This window comes from Trachinotus anak, unplaced genomic scaffold (genome assembly GCF_046630095.1).
Source record: "Trachinotus anak isolate AG129_WGS33_773 ecotype Australia unplaced genomic scaffold, CSIRO_AGI_Tana_v1 ptg000009l, whole genome shotgun sequence".
Taxonomy (NCBI): domain Eukaryota; kingdom Metazoa; phylum Chordata; class Actinopteri; order Carangiformes; family Carangidae; genus Trachinotus; species Trachinotus anak.
In genome coordinates, this window is record NW_027273860.1 from 18,613,304 (window position 1) to 18,631,669 (window position 18,366).

The window sequence follows — 18,366 nt, forward strand, 5'->3', positions numbered from 1 at the left end:
AGTTAAATGTGAAGAATTGCTGCTTTTCTTTGACTTAAAGTGTAATAATCTGAACATTAACTGATTTTAATTAGTTATTGTAGACTGACCACTTTAACATATACAGATTAACCTGCATGGAGGCTCAGGGCAAAAAGGCCCCTTGTAACCCTTATGAAGTAATACAGGACTCTGCAAACCTAAAAGCACACCGCTGAAACAATGAAGGTGTTAAAACCAGATTTTAGTAAGATCACGTGGCAAAGCTGGAAACAACTTTGGATCCTTATCATCTCAGTAATATTGGACCTTAGTGATGCACTGCTCCGGGCCCCTGCAGGTCTGTGGCCCTGGTGCAGTTGCCTGCTTTATTTCAGCCATGCAGTTTAAAGCCCTCAATGTGTTACATGTATTGAAATCATATCAGTATCAAAACTCAAATGTGGATGGACTTACTGGACTCCATACACTGAAGGTGGATTTAGTTTTGCAGACTTGGTTTTATTTAAGTTTATGATGAATTTAATTCAGCTGATTTAGGTTCAGTCCACAATACGAAGCTTTGCTCCAGCACTAAAGGGAGAGTGGAAACAATATGAATATTAATAAAATGTGGTGATGCTGTGTTAGCCTGTGGAGCTGCAGGACAGGTTAATTCCTGGTTAAATGATTTGGCCGATGTGAAGAGGGATACATTTATTTATGTCTACCAGCCGAAATTTGTCAATTAGCTCCAGACAGTGGGGAAAATGTAAGTCATTTTGGGCCTACACGAGTTTATTCTGTCTGAGTGGCTCGTGAATTTGAAACCCAAACCCACGCCTTGTCATTCCTCTGCGGTCCCTCCCACCCCAGCGGAGGGTGCGGCACGCGCATGAAAGGCAGCAGAGAGGCGTTCACTTTCATCCCCTGTCATTTGGCTGTTTCTCAAATATACTGTCTCACCCCCCCCACTGCTCATTTCTCTGCTTTTCCCACCCACTGTCTCCTCAGCCTCTCATCTCCCTGCCTTTCTTTCCTCCAAACACATTTGTGCGTCTCCCTCTCTCCATCCCACAGCTATGATTTAGGCGTCAGGGTTGCTCCCATTCCCTCCCAGCCCTGGATCAAGTTACCCTGCCATTACTCAGTCGTTCCCCCTGTGAGGGTGCTCCGTGTCAGGCTTAGCGGAGCCTGCCTGCCTGCTCGCTGCCTGCCTCTCCGGACCTGCGGACTAGTGCAGTTCAACCACAGACGCCCCTGGTCAGTGGAGTCGCTCCAGCTATGGCACAGACTCCCTGGAAAATTATGCGAGCGGCGGGCAGCAGGCGTAGCTGCAGTTTTAGAGCTGCATCTTCAATTTCACGTGGGGTGAAGGAAACTCCAGCAGGTTAAATTAGAAGTGTTATTCGCTATTGTTTGTATCCCCACATTCACAAACACGAGACTGATTGCCAGCGGGGTTGCGAGCCACACAACAAGCCCAGCCCGCCCCCCTGCGTCACAAGTCGACCGGTGATTTGTGGACCTCATCGTTTTATGGTTATGTAATGTCGATTCGCTTGACGAGTAAAACGTCTTGTTAAACCACACACCGCCCCACTCCCATAAAAGTGAGTGATGCAGGCGGCGCTACGAGGGCCTTGCTATCCTTCCTACAGTACATGCCGTGGGGCGGGATGGGATCTGTCCTGCTGGCGTAGCCAAAGAATGACACTGCAGAAATTCCTCTCGCTGCCTTGGCTTTATCGCTTGATGAATGCACACTGAGTAAAACTTCTAAACCCACTGTGGGGTTGTGGGCTGCTGTAGGTCTAATTTATGAGAGTCAGTGAGGGAAGGTGTATACCTGTGTCTTTGCCCATGCCCTTTCATAGGGTGTAAAGTTTTATAGAAGCTACAGCATCCTCCTCCTATTAAGCCTGTTGTGCACTCATAGTGGAGCCATAACTCCCTTTCTGCTATCACCAGGCTTTCAGTTCCTCTTTAATTTATTTAGGTCTGACATATGGCTGTCCTGTGTGATGCAAGGTAGCGTATCGCAGCACAGGAAGGCCCGCTCAGGCTAGGCTAATCCTTTCTAATTGAAAGGGAGGCAGCGTTGTGGGCCAGTGGCTTGTAAGTCGCTCATCTCGCTGCTTGTTTTACAGTAATGAGACATCTGGGGCCTGAGAACGGAGCTGTTTGTAGAGGAGAAACGGCTCCTGAGCCCGGGGGCCTGTAGGGCTGTCACAGACAACACAACGGAGCTGACTGCTTGTTTTCTCCTGTCTGTCTGTTTGTGGGCATCTTATCTTGCCCCAACTCTGTCTTGGCACAGTCTCATTTGCTATATAGTGTTACATTAGATTTATATCATTGGGAAGAATAATAACTGTGGGATTTTTTGGACAAGGGTGGGGTTATCAAAGGGTAAAACAGGACGTATTTCTCTGCTAATATTAGGCCCACATTTGCCTGTGGTGTTTTTCTCTGGATATAAAATTGTTACGCTGAAATTATCGTGAGACTGTAGGAGATCTGTATTATTATCACTACAGACTGCTGCTGTGTTTCAGTTTCCATTATTACAAGGAGTGATTTAATTTCTATTCAGTCTTAACTGGTGTGTCTGTGTGGCGGCTGCTGGTTGTGGTTTGAACTAATGTATTTATAGTTTATTTTAGCACACGTGTCAGGAGCACCTGAGCACACTGAGCTGCAAAATGAATATCCTGCAAACACAGTGAGCTCTCACTTACTGTATCAGGGTAGTGGAGATCACCCAGCCCATATTCTCCATCTCTGCCCGCGGTTTGGATGTGATTTGGTTGAGGTTTGGATGTATAAACTCCTCTCAGAGGTACGTGGTTAATGGTGCTCAAAACAGCAGTGGTAATCCACAGACTTTTTGTTGTGAACGTTTTTATTGGGAACTATTTCTACCACGGTGCACCTGGCCGTCAGCTGACCGGCTCCATGTCGGCTGAAGACATGGTGCCTCTGATTACTCCTCAGATTTGCACATGATCTCCATTGTACCGAGATGAACTAAAACTGATACCTTAAAACCTCAGCATGTCACATCAAAGTGCTGTATTTGAATAGATGTGTTAGAAGTTGGTGAGAGGAAAAACACAGTTCAATGTATTCTTGGTCCCCCTGATATATTAGATTTACTAAGTCAATTTTAGAGCATCAGTGTCCAAATTACTGAAGAAAAATGCTTTCTTGAAATGACTAACAATCCTTAATGCAGTGCTTCCTCTGTAGTTTCATGCAGCTGTGGTTATAATTCCTACTGGGGCTGCAGCCAGCGGATATTTTCATTTTGGATTAATCTGCCAGTTACTTTCTCAATTAATCATTTTTTCTAGAAAATGTCAAAAAATAGTGAAAAATGCTTGTTAAAGTTTCCCAAGCTGTTGTCTTCAGATGTCTTGTTTTGACTGATCCACAGTCCAGAACCCTTACATATTCAGTTCACCATCATGTACAGCAAAGAAAAGCAAATACTCACATTTGATAAGCCGTTTGTTTATTTGTTGTCGTTATTGCTCATAAAACTGACTAAAACAATTGTTTCATTAACTTATATTTCATGGTGATATTAAAGGTCCCATGTTTTACACTTTTCCTGTGTTTTATTTGAAGTGTTGATATCCATCAGAAGATGTATTTGTGGTTTTAAGAACCAAAAACCATCTCAGTGCAGTTTTACATCTCCTCTCTCAGGCTTCTCTCTGGAGCTCTAATAACAACAGCCAATCAGAAGAGAGGCTCTGAGCCTCTCTTCTGATTGGCTGACTGACCTGTTGTTGACCTGCTTTATAATCAACAAACACATGGACATTTACCTTTATACAATATGGGACCTTTAAGGTTTTCCGGCTCAGCCTGTTGGCCTGGCGTTGAAAGTATGTTGCTCGGTGATACTTGCTGTTGGCTGTCTGGACTGTGAGATGACCTCACTAATCACAACACCATTATATTACCCCTCAGTGGTGCCAGACCCTGTCCTTCCATGTGTCTTCAGTGCTAATTCTTTCTTTCACAGCACAACAACATTTGTTTTAATGGCAGACAGGCTGAATTATATTCAAAGGTGACAATGCAGTGAAGTTAGGCTATGTCGCCTGATGATTAACATTAGTTAATTAATATTAGTATCATTTGAGGCCTGACATAGTTTCAGAGTGCTCAGGTGTGGATGTCTCACCTCTGGCCGTCTTGAACTCAGTGCTGGAGTGGTGGACACAGTGAGGGCAGTGGCTCTAAGTACACAGTGGATTTTCTTAGCTTTTTGCTCGTACTGCCTCTTTGTTTATGTGCCCCGAGCTACAAGCAGCCACACCGGCCTTGTATTGCCATTTTCACACAGTAATGGTGACCTGGCAGTGCATTAAGGCAGGTCTGCAGCTACACTCTAGATCCAATTGGACACGCTAAGCCCTCTACAGCTCACCAGAGACCTCTAAATTACTGCTTTTCACAACCAGAAAAGCACCTCGCATGTTTGAGGAGAGATTCTTTCTTTGTTTGCTTCAGTTTTTTTTTTTTTTTCTGTCTCAGCAGTAACTGCACACAGATAGAAATCATTTGCACGTCAGATATCTTTGCTTGTGCTTGTGCAAGCTGATACTCTGTTTGCTCTTAAAAGTAGAAGTAAAATCTCTCACACATACACTCACGTGGACACGGCACATTAGTATTACTTCATGTTTTTACCCTGCACAGGAAAGTATACGCTCCCACTCTGAAAGGTATGAAACTGACTAACCTTGGCAAAGACACTTGAGAGGCTTAAGGTTAATACTAAACTGCTGTAATCCATTATTTGGTTGGTTTGAGAGCAGAGATAGCAAAGGTTCAGCATGTACCTGTCAGTACTAAATGATGCTTATTTCCTGCCTGGGGGGTGAGGGAGGGGGTGAGGTGGAGTAATAGCAAGCAGCTGCCTCAGCTGGACCTCACCTTTCTCTTCTGTCTGTCATCCCGCTGCTCTCTCGAGCTTGCCTGCCTGCCAAAACGCCCACTTCTGCCCAACTTCTGCGCTGCCTGTTTCAAGATACTGACTGCTGTGGGTGGTGGGAAATCAGGAGGAAGTGCAAGTTTGATCCACCCGGATGAGCGATACCTGTGAGGCAGCATTACAAGCAAATGAAAAGCGTAATTGTTTGTCCAGCGAATTCTGCTTATGACAAACCTTTTTTACTCTTCCTACCCTCTACTTCCTCCTGTGATTAGCTAAATGCTCCATCGATTGGCAAAGTTGAGGCGCTCCGGAGCGAGGGAGCCATATTTATCACGCAGTGAGAGGAGCATGCAGGATGTTGCACCGGCCGTCCGTCTTTCATTGGAAAACAATAAACATAAATCTGTGGAATGCATCCATGTGATATAAGTCTACAGCGGACCGGGGGGAGAAGGGGGGGGGGGGTCTGATCTGCTCTGCTTTCTTCAGGCAGTCGAGGCGGAGAGCCGGAGCTCTGTGGGGTTTGCTGACATTTGAGGAAAAAAGCCCACCTTCAGCAAAGGCGGACTTGCAAATCAGTGTCACGAGTGCAGAATTGGTGCTTTAAAATGAGAGCGAGGATGTGAGAGGAGCCCCCTCAGCAATGCAAGGGGACTTTGGATGGGGCAAGGCTTCTCCCTGTGAATCACAGCTAATTAACGAAGTAATTAAGATCAGAATCTCTGCTCAGAGAAGGACTCTAAATTGTCTATACATTCAAATAGGCCATAAAAGGAAATCCCCTGCATTCATGAAAGGGGTAAATTAAAGCGTTCAGACCCTTTCCTCTCTATTATCCCCGCCGTGTGTCACACAAGGGACATCTGTTGAAAAGAGCAAGCCAATGTTACGCTGAGTTAAAGCCCTCTCTGCTCCATCAGAAGCACTGTTCATAATGCATTCGCTATACATATTTCAGCTTGAGTGAATTTATTTCAATAAATAATGTCACTCCAAGGACACGCTTCGATCTTTCCACAACAGCCACGCTGGCTGTAAGCCACACCATATTGTTATCGCATCCCTCTTGTGGCAAATGATAGATTAACAAACAGTTTATAAACAGGGCACCGAGCATGTCCGCACTTTTATCATCACTGCACACTGCCAAAATAACCTCCCTGCATGATGGATGTATTTTCCACTTTTATTCTGCTGCTATGAGCTGCAGGGATATCTGTGGGTATGGCCATAATGTTAGGTCTTACAGGGAATTTCATACAGTGGGCACGCACTGGATGGGATTTATGGCTGGGATGAAGTCCAGTTGGCTTTTTCTGGTAGGCGCTATTTAGGTGGTGCTGTCAGCCGCTGTGTTGACTCTTTAAATGCTCCATCTTTTTCCAAAACTGCATGAAGAGCAATGCTCCATGGGACATGGGAGGTACTGCAGCGCTCTCTCTCTTGTCATAAACAGTGACTGTGTCAAACAGTGGTTGATTTACACAGAGAAGACACCACAGTTTGTCCTCAGTCACTTTTTTCAGTCTTTTTAGCGAGTGGTTGACCATCACTGGATGCATCTCTGTGAAATTTTTCAGACATTCATGGTCCCCAGAGAACGAATCCTAATGATGCCCCGACCTTTCCTCTCATGACACCAACAGGTCAAAGGTTTCACTTATTTATTACACCATGTTCAACATCTGCAAAATGGACTGGTACAGAGTTTTGTACATTTATAGTTCTGCAGGATGAATCCTTATGATTTTGATTTTGGCATTTGCTTTTGGGAATGAGCAGCAGTTTTGTGAAATATCTCAATGAGCTATTGAATGGGTTGCCATAATATTTGGTACAAATATTCACGGTCCCTGCAGGATAAATTCTAACTTTGGTGATATCACTTACATGGCCTAACGTGCATCACATGATTCTGACTGATTGAGCTCCTTTTTTACAACTTGTAATAAATGATAAGGTTTATGTTCTGACATGCTGCTCTGATTAATGACTGTGAAGATGATGTACACTTTGAGATACTATGACCTGGACAAATGAGAATTTTCACAGGCAAGATGATGTACAATATTTAAAAGACACCTTAACTTCAGACAGGAAATTGGACTGTTTATTCTGTAGTAATCTGGGTGGTATACATATGTGAAAATGTGTGCACCAAGTCAGTAATCAGATCTCTGTTCTACCCTTTATAGAAGTTCCTTTGTATGAGTTCAGGGCTGCAGGTAAGGGATTTTTTCATTTTCCATTAATCCATTATTAGTCTTTAGTTAAATCGTCCACCAAAATTTTTATGTTGATCAACTAATTGTTGCAGCTCTGTGAGTCTCAGCTTTAGTCAGACTTTGTGTGGAATTATTTTAAATTAGTAATGCATCCTTACTTGTAAAGATCTCTCCTGTCATCCAGCCACTCTACTGACACACTGTTACGTCGCCTGTCTGCAGTTTTCTGTCATGTAAGAAGCCATTTAGGAAGTTGGTTACTCTTGTATATGGCAGAGATATCTTTGCTTTCCAGGAGAACTCAGGTTACTCTGATGCCCACACCCATTACAGAAATCAGCTTTCTCCTTTAAATGGCATTTTAAGAAATTAGCTTCTGGAGGAAGCCAACTGCACCCTGGTTACTGTCTGTAAACTCGCTGGTATTGACCTTTGTGCTCACATGATCCTCTCACAACATGCACAAACCCTCTGATATACATTTACCTTTTGACAACTGCCGTAAAGTACAATGAGCGTATTGTTACTGGGCCATTAGTGTGGCTGTAGACTCTTAGTCTTGTGTGTTGCAGCTCCTGTTTATGTGTTTGTGTATAACTGTTTTTACGCGGAGCTCAGTCACAGGACAGTGCAGGACCAGGCCTCTTACAGAGGTTTTACCAGCTGATAAGTGATCTCTCTCTCTCTCTCTCTCTCTCTCTCTCTCTCTCTCTCTCTCTCTCTCTCTCTCAGGGTACAAAGCAAACCCCTGTTTCCTGAGCTGTCTTGTGCAATTTGTGCTAAACTCAGTGTAGTGGCAGAACATTTCCACTTAAGTTTCACCTCAGTCTACATAGTGTGGCGAAAGACATATAGGGTCAAGTCAGTGATGGGGAAACTGAGGCAGAGTCTATGTTGAGTTAGAGGCTGCTACCTTTTTTTTTCAGTGCTTTTCTTGTATCCATTTGAGCCCTGGGTCTTCACACATCACCCTGCTGAACGCTGCTGTTGGCAGAGATCAGGTTCAGAGAGCCAAAAAGGTTTTACTTGGAGGGGAAGTGAAACCGGTTCTTTTCAGTTTCTTAAAAACTCATAGTGTGAATCGGCTAAATTTAGCATTTGTGAAAAATCTAGTTTACCTATAAAACCCCACAGGCTCCCCTTTAGGTTAAAGTAGAAATTCATCACATAACCCAAATCACTTCCTCCTCTCTTTCCTCTCAGGCAGGAAGGGGTTACTCTCCATGTTTCCTGTCCAATTCCCAGAGCTCCGGCTATGTTCTGATTGCTTTCTTGATGTTAAACATTCCCAGGCTCCTATAACCTTCTAGCTTGCCTCTGCCGTCCAAGAGCCGTCCCAGGTGAACGAGTGGGCGAACCTCCTGTTTTTAAGGATAAAATCTCTGCAATTTTTTTTTTTCTCACAGGGGGTGGGAGATATGGGGACTGGAGGGGCGGGCGGCCGTGCGATGGGAAAGCATTCTTCCTTTGCATTCCGTTTAGTTGGTGTAAGGCTGTGGGAAAGTGTGTTTTCCCAACCATGTTTCGTTTGAAACGCTGTTTTTTGTGAAATACAGCTGAATTCAAGCTGGAGGTTTGATTGTGAAAAAGCAGGGCACAGGGTGTAGACACATTTAAAGTGTGATGGGATGAATAAATATGAGTCAGTCGACTTCAGCAAGATGCTTCTCACACTCATGTTTTCTGGTTATCGAGGTTAACGTGTGCCTCCCTGTCAAACGTCATCCCTTCATTTTTCCTTCCACAACTCCTTCCCACTCACTTCCTGCCCTCCCGAGACACCTGATCGACGCCTGAGTTATGTTATCTCGTCTGAGTCAGCACGGCCTTCGCATCAGTCATAAAACAAACGGGATCCAGATTGAGCTAACATGCCTGCGTGGAGGCTGCGGTGTGGATATGACCCAGGAGCAGAGCTGGGCCAAGCCGGACTATATTTAGCCCAGCGATGCTCAGGCTAATTGCCCTCCCAGGCCTAATCATTTCCAGGCTCTGCAGCTCACAAACGACTAGAGGGGAGGCCAAACACCCACTAACCTCATGTTAAAGAGATGTCGGCATCAATGGGGCTGTCAGAGTGCTCCACAGACAAGACAAATTAGCACAATGTGCTTCCTCCTCATATGCTATTAGGTGTTCTATAAGCGGATTGGATTGGAGAGTCCAGTATTGCCGTCTGCTTTAGTGTATTAATTGAATATATTTTCTTGCTGCTATATCAGTAATGTAAGGAGTCTTGGCAGCTTCCTCTGCAGGCGGCATCGCGAGGTTGTCTTCAGTTCATTCCTGCCACAGAACTGAGGCTTGCTCCAGCAATCCCCAGTGAATGGTAAATCCCTCCGCTGCTGCCTCCTACAGTCGGCTTAGCTCCTCTATGTGGGCCCAATCTGGCCCAGAAAGCAACACCACTGCCTCCGCCGTGCTAGACTCGCCTCGGCTGTAATGTGGCATTGGTAGAAGTTTAGTTTGTGGTACTTTGTTTTCACCACTCCCCCCTGCGTGACTTCCTGTTCGTGTTGAGTTACGCCATTTCCTGTGTGGTTCCTGTCCCGGAGACTTGCCCCGGTTAAACAGCGGGCACACGATGGTCCGGGTCAGGGGGTGAGGGGATGGTGGGATGAACAGGTTGGGTCACCTCTCTGCTTGGTAATCAGCTCCAAGCTTCCTTCCTGGACCAGCTCCCAAAGGCATGCTGGGATATCTGTTTTTCCCAAGGCCTTTTTCCATTATGCACACCTGGAGAGGGATCAGGTGGGCCGCCAATAATGAAAATGATAATATGAAACACTTGAATGGGTCAAAGTTTGTCCCGAAACTAAGGCCTGTAGAATATTTTTGTTTAGTTTCAATGTTCTTAATTTTTTTAATTCTGTAAAACACCTTATCTGGAAGCAATGTTTATATTCGTAGCCTCATACCTAATGGGTTGGAGACCAACATGTTCCCTTTGACTGAACCATTAAAAGTTTGTACTACATGCCTACTGATTTTCTATTGGGCTCCAGTTCTGGAAAAAAGTGCAATATGAGAATGATATCTTCTGTATTGTTTTGCACAGTGATCTCAATCATTGTTTCTCTCCAAATACAATCTGTTATTAATTTTGTGCCAATATTGGAGGTCTCTGCCACTAATGGATATGAAGTTATTAATAATAAAACAAGGTGTAGTAGCAATTTTCTGTAATTGTCATTGTACCACAAAGGCATGTGGGGGAGCTAGAAAAACACGAAAATGTATGTGGAAATAGCTTAATTTATGTTTTTTCACTATACAAGGAGCCAATGTTCTTCCGTGTTCCCTTTATAGACACACTGGTAAAGACATTTTATGTTTTACCACTAGCAAAAAAAAACCACATCCATATTGAAGAAGTAGGGTCTTCCCTAATTATCTCTACTTGCGTTCCTCTGAAGTATTGATTGGAATAAAGAAATACATGTTTTCTGCCAGCCCCCTTTTTACTATTGGTCATTAATGCAAGCTATATTCTTTACTACCAGGTCCTCATGATAGAAAAAACCATTAACTCTGATAGATGATAGGATATATTCAATGGATATATTCAGTCGAGTGGTTGAAATTTATATTCCATATTTTAAAAAAGAATAAGATACTCAAATCAAATCACATTATTGAAAATGACGTGCAGCATAGAAAATGATGAACATGTGATGAAGACAATTATCCTTTAACCATATAACCATAGTCTGTATTTTCCATTATTCAGTGACTGGTGGCTAAGAAGAGCTCAAAGGCCACTGCAATATCTTCACATCATCTTATTCAGGGAACACTGACGCAGTTCCCCTCTTAAATCCCCTCTCTTCCAATGAACACGCTGAAAACATGTTTATCCTGTATTCCTTACAATTTCTGAGCCACAAGAATTCAATAATCACGGAGAAAAAAATATAATCTGCAAATAGATGACAAAGGTAAAATATCTCTCAAATCTGTGAGGAGTGAAGGAAAAACAGAAAGACATTTGCACTTCGTACCCTTAATACCCACACATCAAGCAATTTCCACATTTTCATGGTCCTACCAGCTACCCCACATACTGTACCATTTAGGTCCAATGAAAATGATCAATGTTACCACACCTTGTCTGATTTATGATATCTTCATGCTTATTGGTGTTAGTGACCTCAAATATTGGCACACAATTAATAAAAAAATATATTTGCAGAAAACATAATGATTGATGTCATTGGGCCAAAAACGTGGGTTTGTAGTACCCTCAATATCACCCTTGTTAAGGAATTTTGCACATTTTTTTCCAAATCTAGGGCTGTATGAAAATACAGTGGCATGGAGTACAGGCTTTTAATGGTTTTGCATACAGAAAACATGTTTGTCTTCTATCCTAAAAAGTTTAGTGAGGCTAGGAACCATACCTGTGCAGATATTATTGCCCCAGCATGAGTCTGGGGGTTAATATTGGGTATGTAAGACATTTTTGGAACTATAAAAATAAATGATTATCAAGGAACACTGAAAAAAATGATGAATATAATAGAATAGGATTTGAATATAAATATTTTACAACCCTTGGGAGCCACACAATATAGACAAGGTTTGAACAGAATCTGAGACGTTGCTGCAGCAACTGCATCGATTTGCAGATGGGTGACAGATGAAAGGAAAACCCTGATCAGAGTGGACTCTTCCCCCATCCACAGCTGGCACAGGATGATGTTGATCACATGTTATGGCCTCTACAATCACCAGAGCTGTGGGCATTCAGGAGGCAAGAGGGTCTAATGCGATATATAGTCATCGTCAAAATTGTATGTTGACCCATAATAAAGACTCAAAGTCAGGATGTCTGAGCCTCTGCTGCTGCATCACTGCAAGACTAATATCACCCTAACCTCGGGCTGGGTATCTAACCTCAATACTTTTGTCGACCGACTGAATTTGATACTATTGAGGATTGAAAAATGCCTCGCTATTAATAATCAATTAATTTTCATCAGCGTCAGTGATCCAATAAGCATGCAGCACGCTTGGACCAAGATCTAACAATGCTGGTGACTGGCTGTTTATTTACACAAACACGTTTGAGTGTGTGAAGAGACCGAGCTTAAACATAAACCTGAAGTTCAACTAAAATTTGCACCATTATGTGTATTGTAATTTTGTTTTTGTTAAAATGGATTTGATAAAATTTGTATTGAAAAAAATTCATGTACCATATCAGTATCAAACGTGTTTTGAACGATAGTAGCTCTACCCCAACACATTTATAAGAATTTGGCACAGGGGTGATGCTGTCCAAACCTTTATCGCCTGTCCTCCTCCCTGACAGATTGAGGGCTGTGGCTCTTCACACCAACATCAGGTGTTGACTAATGTACATGGAGACAGTTCAGTCTGTTCTGAAGAATAACTGGATATCAGTACTATCTGTAACTCACATACTTTAATCTGCAGGGAGTAAAGTGATGATGGAGTTTTTCTTAAATCAGAAGTGACTAATATGATATTTTATTAGCTGCCCTCGCTGGTATCAGGATAACTCTCCATCATATTCAAGCTGTTGTGTGGTGGAATAAATCCTGATTGGACATAGAAGAGTTATCTCGAAGGTTAAAAATCTGAGCTTGGCTCCTCAAAAAGCTCACCTCCGTATCTTGTAGTTCAGACAGAATGTGATCTCAGAGCCAGAGGCAGAGATGGAGGGAGGGAAAGAATAAGTGAACTGTGCTTGTCAGCTTTTTAAACCCTGAAATTGATTCTTCTTCTTTGCTCTTTATTCTAATGACAAGCTAATCCCCCTCTCCCGTTTCCCTCTGTTATAAGTATAGCCTCTTATTTCCCCACTCTGCTGTGCGCTGCCTCTGAAAATTAGCACTCATGATGAGTCTGCGCTCTCAGCAATCAATTTGCCTCACCAAGTCCCTCTAAAAAGGTTACCTGTGGCAACTGAGCCCCGGTCACGTAACTTTGAATTCGCCTCTCCTGCCAATTTTTATTCAGCTAATTAAATAAATGGCTCTGTCTGGAGAGTCAGCTGAATGAAATGTCAAAATATTGATGTTGAATAGTTATGTGATTTCAGGGTATTTGTCATTGGAAGTGGAGGGTGGCTGCTGGAGGTGGTGCACGGAGACAAGGGGGCGTATCAGCCCGGGGGCTAGTTTAATGATATTAGTAGAGATCTGCTTACTTATGAGGCTGTAAGTTATTCATGCTCAGCACAGAATATCCATCACAGACAGGCTGGTTTACTGTAGCCTGCTACAGTCACACAGCTAAGAGGCGCTGCCACCACCATATCTGATAATCAAATACTTAGTTCATCCATTAAGTATTTAATATCTATCATTTGGATCATGAAGCAGGTTTAAAATGCTGTTGATTAGCCTGCTGCTCCTCTTTCAAGTGCTCCATTTGGTACAAAGAGAGTGTTTGTTTTTTTACTCACTTTCCTTACCTCTCACCTGTCCTTTGTATCCAAGATGTAGAGAAAATACTGCTGCTGTTAATGATGCAGCAGCTCCATGTAGGTCCCATGTTTTACCCTATTCCTGTGTTGATATCCATAAGCAGATATATTTGTGGTTTTTAAGAACCAAAAACCATCTCAGTGTAGTTTTACATCTCCTCTCTCAGGCTTCTCTCTGGAGCTCTAGTAACAACAGGTCAGTCCAATCAGAAGAGGGGCTCTGAGCCTCTCTTCTGATTGGACTGACTGTTTTCTGAGTGATCAAATAAAATGTATCGTAGATTTTAGGTAAACACTCAGAGAAACCAAATCCTGTCAGGTTGGATGGTGGGTCCAGGTGGGCAGAGTTTGGGGCATGGCTGAGAGCAGTGACTGCTTTGTTGTGACATCACAAAGTTCCAGAAGTCCTGACGGCTGGTTTTAAGGCTCAGTTTCTGAATACAGGCTGTGTTCATTTCTCTGTGGACTGAGGCTTTGATACTTTCACAGTATTAATATAGAACTTAGACTTGCTTTATGATAAAAAAACACATGGACATTTACTTTTAGACAGTACGGGACCTTTAACACTATGATGTTTTCAGTTGAGCCCAGTAGGGAGATCCAGCTTATCAAGACATACCATCCCAGCCTATGAAGAGACTTTTTTTCAACAAGGCCTTGCAGTGATGTACTTGTCAAGACTCCCATGACAGGAGGAGAAAAACTGGCAATGGACCTTTGACTTTCTGAGCTCTCTGAGTGTAAATACTGAAATTACTCTGTCGGAAAAACATAAGACACACTCACTTTTTGCAAATGAATTTCAAAATATAATGTCAAATATTAAAAATGTATTCCAGTCATGAATGAATTTCTGGCATTCTTATTATACAGAGGTCACTCTTCTGAAATACAAGAATGTACTTCCCTGTACAACATGCTCTGCACGTAAATTGAATTAGATTATGTATTTCAGCTATTTTGCCTTTAATTGGTTTTCACAGCTCATCTGTAGCAGAAACCAGGCTGTTTACCCCTTAAACACTTTGTGAGAAGACAAACAACATTAACAAACCAGAGGAAAATCTAATTTTTAGGTCACAGAAGTAGTTAAACCCTGTTATGAAAAGTCATGGGAATTTGTAATGTTAAGGGCACAGTCGGATCCCTAGTGAAAAGGAAATGACTGAAAGGAAATGAAAGTATTTTTTGTAGATGCCACTCAATGAATAAATCTGATTTGCAGTTACTTATTTTCTCATCTGGCTTCAGTTGTGACATTTGACCGCAGAGGAGTGAATTTGTTGTCGATTTTTTTTCTGCCTTTATGATTGTGAAGTGCTGCTGATAATGACTTCATATCGTACCGTAAAATACATCCATCGCATCGAAAGGGACACACAAGCACACTCGCCACCTTAATGTGTGTGTTTGTGTGCCGCTCTTGGCAGCTGGGCAGGTCTGCGGTGTGTCTGGCAGGCTGCTGGGTCTCTGGGTTGCTCTGATAGTGCTCGTTCCTTTGAGGCCCCAACATGCAGCGGATAACGGCTCCGGCCTCGTCCAGAGTCTAATCTCAGGCCAGCGCAAAACGATCCAGCATTACTGCTGCCAGGACCTGGGCAGAATAAAGATACACCCCTGGCTGATTGGTTGAGCACATCATCAGACATGTAACACGGGCTTGATAGCTGATAGCACCAGCGCTCCCTGCTCTGGCTCTTTGCTGGCACACAGCGATGCCTGGATGCACCCTCGGAGAACGAGCCCACCCTTCTTCTCTCCCTCGTCGCCCCTTGATCTGCCTCGACTGGCTCCTCTCCCCCCTCAGTTTCCCTCTGTTCTTTCTGTGCCTCTCCCTCCGAAAGCGTCTTTCTTCTTCACCTTCTTCCCTCCCAGTTCCTCGTCAGATCCACAGGGCCAGATTTTTATCGCTTTTCTGTGAGTCCTGCGAGGGGAACCTTGAGGGTCTCAGTGGGATCAATTTAAAAGGGAAGCGCTTGTCTCTCCTCCTCTCCTTGGCCCTCTCGGCTGATTGAGTCCGCTCGCCAGGAACTTGCAGGCTTTTGATCTCAACCACCCCTCTCACCGCCCCCACCCCCACTTGAAGTTTTTGTCAGAGCTTGGCTCTAAAAAAAAAATTTCTGTTCCACTTTCTGAGAAATGTGGGCCCCATCCCCTTCTCTGTGCACCTGTGAGAGACAGAGTAAAAGTTTTGTAAACCCACTGGGTGGTACGAACAATCTATAGCGTGATTGACTTCTCTTTGAAGAAGTGAGAGCGATGCGTCTCTTCAGGTGGAGGTACACCGAAGAAGGCTTGTGGTCCTTGGGCAGCTAGCTTGAACAAGTGGTGAGAAGCTGCTTGGAGCTGCGATGCATAATTCACACAGTGCGGGGAATGGCTTTCTGTTACAAAGGTACGAGGTGGTGCCCGCGAGCGTTCCCATGCTGAGCTGTGTTGAAGTCACTCCCTCCTTTGTACGACATAAAGGAAGCATCACCCTACAGCAAGAGGGACTAGGTTGGACTACAATAACCAACCGGGGAGGGCTGAGTCCAAGGTTTTATTTCTTTGTTGGAAACCAAAAGCACTGTTAAGGGATTGTTCCAGTTTATTACAAGTTTGGTCTTATTTGAGTAGTTTCAGCCATTACTGGGCAGGAACACAAGCAGTCATATGATGAGAGAGCCAAGAGTTCAATACCAGGGGCCAGTTACAGATTTTCCTTAAAGTCTGAGTTAATGTTTCCTTAAATTTGTACAAAACTCCCTTCTTAAGGTTTTTGAACTACAAGTATTTGAGGTTTTCTCCTTATCTCAGTCATAAACTTAAACCATAGTACAAAAGACCTTAGAGACCAAAGTAAGGAGAAAAACTAAAGGTACCTCTGACTCTATCTTAACTGCCACATGGCTGAGTTTATGGAGATAAATAAAGAAAATGAGCACATCCCAGGAAGAGTGTCCCGCAACCAGGAGACACCCATAATGATGATGAATTGATTTTATATGACAGGTTTGACCAGCAGTCAGTTTATGATTGGCCTGACCATCTACAGTTGAATCCCTCTACTTTCCGTTGCCTAACGGTTGCTCTACGGTTTTATGCAGTATGATGTTTCCGGTCAGTTATAGTCGAGGTATTTCACATCCACAGATCAGTGGTGTCACTGTCATGACCACAGGAGGATGAGATAGCAGTGCACTTCTTTAATGTCATCGGCTTCCCAAAAGTGATAAAAGGTATAACAAGTGCTAGTGGCAGCAAATCAGTGGTCTCCATGGAAACTTTACCGCTGTGAAATCTCTTTCACTGCTGCAAATGCCTCAACGTTTTACTTTTAAGAGATTCTGTGCAACACCCTTAAGTAACTCCCTCAGCTAAGCAGAAATACAACCTTAAGTGTCATACTTAAGTAGGAAACTAAAGATGTTTTGTGCAACCAGCCCCAGTTCTTCACAGTGCAGATATATATGGGAAGTTTACCTTCCTATGTATTGAATGACAATCCATTGTTTGAGTAGTACCTTAGTCTGTATCTGTTGTATAAGTATCCTTGTACAGTCAGGTCTGAGCTCAGACTCTGCTGCAATGAGGGACATTTCTCAGCCTGTAACTATTTGAGTTTGTTGTGTAATATAAGTGGTTTGCTGAGGAACGGGCAGTAGAAAGACTCAGTGTTTGGACAGGAGCCATGCCCCGTCACCTTCTTCCTCCTCCTCCTCCTCCTCCTTTCCCTTCTCCTCTGTCTCCTGCCAGGTCACTGGAGGTCAAACAGGAGTTTTTCTTGTCTTACCTCACTGACCTCTCTACTCTTGGGAAAACTCTCGTCACGACTCAGGATTAAAATTCCTGGTAAATTTAGCCAAACCAGGCCAGAGGTTTTCGGTGCTTTTAGTTTTTTCAGGCTGTATCAAAACAACATCACTTTATTTCTTACTTGTTGGATGGAATCAACAACTTCTCTCAGCCCCCGAGCTGCTCAGTGAGGACCTGAAGGTTCGAGGTGTCTCGGTTGTTAGCGTCTGTTGCTGTAAGGCAAAGCACCCCTTATTTTCCAGGGCTCTCGGGTCCCTCAGTGATGACATCATCTGTGCAGTTGTGCACTAATTGAGGTTTAATGCTAGAGTAGAGCGAGCAGGGCTGTAATTTTCCCGCCCCGGCCTGGAATAGAGACGACAGCTTTTCATGTGGTCTGGGCTAATTTAGGTTGCAGTGCTGCAGCTGTGGGACACCTCACACTTTTGTCCTTCACATTCTGTTCAGAGATTTAAAATATATCAAAAAGCAGCTTGTTCGTGCTCAGATGTAGACATTCTGTAGAAGAGAAAAAATGAAGTGTAGATCAATAAACTTCTGATTTGGCACTTTTTGCCTGGAAGTTGGACTATTAAAAAGCTTGCCTGTTGTAAAACCACCGAAGTTCTTAAATAATCCTTGAAGAAGTAAATTAACTCTTCCCACCACCTCTGCCTGTGAACTTAGGTGTAGGTACTGATACTTATTCAGAATGTAAAACAACATAATGTCAGTGCAGCGTGGCTTATATATGCCTGTGTGGGCGGAGGAGGAGGAGGAGGAGTAAGATTGTGAGGAAAATGCAGCTGCAATACGCAAAACGGCATGTACGGTGTGTCATTACGATTGTATTTCCACAGAGCCTGGGCGTAATGACATTCATCCTCAGATCCAGGCAAACACACATGCACACCGACACAAACAAGAGAGCTCTACCTGCTCTTTATCCCATCTGCCATATCAGGGCCTGTATAAACATTGGGCCCGTTTGAAGT

General features: G+C 43.5%; 1 protein-coding gene across 5 annotated transcripts in view; it reads left to right on the plus strand.

Annotated features, from left to right (window-relative positions):
* Positions 1-18,366, plus strand: part of znf438 (zinc finger protein 438) — a 50,456-nt gene that overhangs the window by 8,115 nt on the left and 23,975 nt on the right. Inside the window, exon 2 of one of the 5 annotated variants that reach the window (XM_071485660.1) lies at positions 7,108-7,137. The exons of the other annotated variants lie outside the window; for them this stretch is intronic. The gene's annotated coding sequence lies outside the window, so the exon portion shown is untranslated. The remainder of the gene's footprint in view (positions 1-7,107; positions 7,138-18,366) is intronic. 5 annotated transcript variants of the gene reach the window in all.